General features: G+C 39.2%; 1 pseudogene; it reads right to left on the bottom strand.

Annotated features, from left to right (window-relative positions):
• Positions 1 to 848: 848 nt before the first annotated feature.
• Positions 849 to 967, bottom strand: LOC130036319 (uncharacterized; annotated as a pseudogene).
• Positions 968 to 4,437: the final 3,470 nt, after the last annotated feature.

Below are 4,437 nucleotides of genomic sequence, written 5' to 3'. Positions count from 1 at the left end.
TTATTCTTTGGATGGCATTTTATCCAGACTAAGGGAGTTCCTTGCATGCAGTCTCTGATAAGTTCTTTGTGTTTATTTGTTTTAGGACCATACCCAGAAGTGCTCAGAGATTACTCTTGACTCTGTGTTCAGGGATCACTCTTGGTGGGCTCCGGGGACTATATGTACTGCCAGGAATTGAACCCAAATCAGTCACTTGCAAGGCAAGTGCCCTACCTGCTTTTCTATCTCTCTGGTTTAACCTTGATGAGTTCTTAACTAAATTTTGAGTGAGGCCCTATACAAATATATAAATGAGACCCTATACAAATATACAAGTGAAATCCTATATGAATCTTTCTGCGTGCAGTGCTTTTATCTCTATGTTCTGAGACTTTAGTTCAGTCTTCAATTAAAAAAATATCTATTGATGCCTACCTTGGTCACTCCCCCCTCTCTTCTACAACCTGGAAACTAAAGTTTGCATCAATATGAACAGAATGAAAAATGGATAGAGATGGGAGGTAGAGAAGGAGTGAGGGACAGATTCTATGATACCAAGATATGAAGCTAAACACCTAGATTTAATTTAAAAAACAATAAGATATTGGATTTAATTCTAGAGGCAATGAGAAAAAATTTAATCAGATTTACCAAAATAATAAAAAGGTAAAGGTATAGGCCCTCCCGTTGATTGTCGATTTGCTCGAGCGGGCCCAGTACCGTCTCCATTGGAGACTTTGTTGTTACTGTGTCTGGCATATCAAATACTCTCGGTAGCTTGCCGGGCTCTCCGAGAGGGGCGGAGGAATCGACCAAAATAATAATAATTGCTAATAGATATTGTATATTTATTATAAGTCAAAATATTTTTACAGCACCCGGTATTCCCAGGCGGTCTCCCATCCAAGTACTAACCAGGCCCGACCCTGCTTAGCTTCCGAGATCAGACGAGATCGGGCGCGTTCAGGGTGGCAATAGCACAGCGGGTAGGGCGTTCGCCTTACACGCGGCCAACATGGCCGACGCGAGTTCGATTCCTCCGCCCCTCTCGGAGAGCCCGGCAAGCTACCGAGAGTATTCGATATGCCAAACACAGTAACAACAAAGTCTCCAATGGAGACGTTACTGGGCCCGCTCGAGCAAATCGACGATCAACGGGAGGGCCTTTACTTTACTTTACAAAATATTTATTACATCTCTCATTCTTTCCACTTTATATTGTCTCACAACTCTTCTACATAGATTCTATTAACTTCTTTTCACTTACAATAAAAATGAGACATAGAATGCTTACATAATCTGCCATAGTCAAGAGCACATAATTAGTTTGGACTCTAGGTCCTATACTGCTCTGACCTACTGTAAGAACAGGTTAGAGTAATATCAGAGGTGAACAACACACTAGAGAAGAAGGAACAAAGCCTGAACTAGGTTCAGTGGTGTGTAGAGGGAAAAGAGAGATGTCTGAAAGAAAGGTGATTCCGTAGGAAAAGGAATTAAATCGAAATACTTTTAGGTGGTGCTTTTACTAGGATGGAAAGGGGAAAGACAGGCAAGATAAGGTGACTATTTTATTTACACGTGTGACTTTGTTTTCATAGCATCATCTAGGAAGGAGGTATTGAATAAGATGAAAGTTGGTCTGAAGCTCTGGGGAGAAGAGAGTGGATTAGATTATCCTCAATGTCCAGATCTTCATAGATGGTTTAGATGCCTCATAATGAAGTAGTCAAGATAATTGGTTCTTAGGATCTTGCTAGAATCAGAAACATGAAACTAGGATGATTCTTTTTAATGCTGAACCATAGAAATTCTGAAGAAAAATTACAATGTGTACCTGTGAAAGTTTCACACTTTGACTATAACAGACCAAAGTAGAAAGTAAAACAAGGTAATTTGTCAGGTTTCAAAATCAGACTAATCTAAGCTTGAATCAAGGCTCTAAAACTGCTAGTTATGTGACCTTGGATACATCATTTAATTTATGTATGCCTCCATTTCCTTGGGGGGGAGGGAGTATAATCTCCCCCATAGAGTGTGAGGGGTTTGTGCGGGGGGGGGGAAGGATGCAAAGCACTCAGAAGATAGAGGATATATTTATTTCTCAAAAGGGGGTGGACTAGCCATCTCTGAATCCCAGAAATGTCCTACTTCAGAGGACATTTGATGTCATCTCAGTTTTGGAGCAGCTCTCACCCAGAACCCCACCTGCTCTTCCATTTTCAGAAAGGTCACAGAACACATGCCAATGAGGTTATCCTTAAAGAGGTTTCACATTTAGTGGGAGATATGAGACGTTTTCATCTTACACTTGCTAAACACATGGCACCAAAGAAATCACTCAACTAGGCAGAGACTTAGTTTATCTATCTGTGAATAAAAGTAATAATATATCTCATAGTACTATTCATAGTATTGGATGAGATTCTTCACAAAGTACACACCACATGGTCTAACATACAGAATATGATCAATAATGCTAGTTCCTGTCAACTTAACCACCTTTACCTTTCTTTTTCTCCTTTGTCCACTAAAACAAAGTTATCCATTCCACATCTGAAAATCAAAAGCACTACCCATCTCCTTCCTATAGAATGATCATATTCTACCTCCTGTGATCTCTATTTTTGAGAAAATATTTTCTTGTCATGGGGCTGCCAGAGAGCAGAGACTGTGACCCACCTCTTTCTTCTCCAGACTTCCTAGTTCACATCAAGCACACTGAATAAATGGTGAGTGAATAACTACATGAATGACATTGCAGTTACATCAGAAGCTGTGAGTGAGAGAAAATTAATTTGCAGATGGAATTATTACATTGTGTACCCAATCTTGCAAAACAATGGGGCACAGCTTGTAGGAGTTTCAAACACTTTTTCAGAAATTTAATTGCCAGTTAATTTTCCTGCAAAACACAATAACCTCTACAAGCGAAAGGAAACAAAACACAGCTCTAAAACCCTCATTAGATTGCCTGCAATTGTGGTGGATTTTTCTGAGTTACAAATTTGAGAATGCCAGCTGCACAGTTGGCATTATGTCTGGATATGAACAGGATGCCTTTGCCTTGACTTCTCCACTTTTAATACCTGTAACTCTAGAAGCAGGAGTGGTCTGAGAAAAAACATCCCCAAACTTCATCTCACAGTGCTCTTTTATGATCAGAAATCAACCTGTGACAAAAGGTGGAGCTTGATCTTTGACCAGGACCAGGGTTCAGTTTATAATTAGGATCCAGATTTAGTCTATGAGTAGCTTGTGAGTTTAATTTGCTACCGTAATTAAGGCTCAGTCTTTACCTATGACCAGGAAGAGAGGGAACTCTGTGATGAAAAATGTGACGCAGTCTGTGATAAGGGTTTGGATCTATTTCCGTTACACAGGGACCAAAATGCAAGCTCAGTCTCCATCCACTGATACCACTCGTCTATAATCACAGCTATGGAATGAAATTATAGGAAGACTAATGGAACTATGACATAAACACCTGAGCTATTGGATACATTACTCAATGAGCAATGACTGAATTAAAAATTTTTAAATGCTAGATGGTTAAAATGGTTAAAAACATTAGGTGATTTAAAAATGCTTTAGAATCCTGGAATGACATAGGGAGCAGTAAGGAAAAATGGCATTCAGGTGTACATTAAAGAGTTAAAACTTTCCCTGATTCATTTAAACATCTTTAGAAAAGAGCTGGATTTGTTTTTTTCAGGGGCATATAACTCACAAAGGGATCACAAACCCCAGAGATGTGTGCCTGTGGGCCAGACTGTCAGCTCCAGTAGCTGTTATCTGTTTGGTGTCACAGCTAAGTGCATCAACTTTTGCTGGCCATCTTCTGATTAATAGTCTATCTCACAGTAGCTTGGCCATGATGGCTTAAGCCTGGGTAATGCCCCTGCACCAGTAATGAGCTCATTTATTCCAAGAGATTCAGAGTGTTAAATTTCAGTTTCTACAGTTTGGGGTACTCATGAATTCTTCACATCAGTTTGCCTCTTGCACAATATTCTCTTTCTGCCTTCTCCAGTGTCCCATCTGAAGGACACCTTTGAAATGAGGGATGAGACGTAATGAAGCTAGATATAAAATTAATCAAATATGACACAAGAATTGATGTGGAATGCAATTCTATCAGCATATTATTCACCTCTCAGATGGAGTTCTTTGTTTACTGTTTGCAGTATTTGTGAAGGACTTGGGCAAGGAGCACACTGGGGTTATTTTTCAGAATGAGTACCGCAAAGTTAGAAAACAGTTATAGATCCAATGTTTAAATAGACTAAGATTCTTGCAAGTTGATTTTTCTTGTTTTGATTTAGCTATAAGAAATTTCAAAGATGTCTTCAAATAACTCGGTTGCAATGTATTAGCGTAAAAGATATTCATTTGTTTGTTGATTAATTTGCTGACTACTATTTACTGAGCACTTAATGTGTGCCTGACAATTAG

Source organism: Sorex fumeus, unplaced genomic scaffold (assembly GCF_029834395.1).
Source record: "Sorex fumeus unplaced genomic scaffold, SorFum_2.1 ptg000063l, whole genome shotgun sequence".
Classification (NCBI taxonomy): Eukaryota; Metazoa; Chordata; class Mammalia; order Eulipotyphla; family Soricidae; genus Sorex; species Sorex fumeus.
Note: the sequence above shows the minus strand (reverse complement) of the source record. Positions and strands in the feature narration are given on the sequence as shown.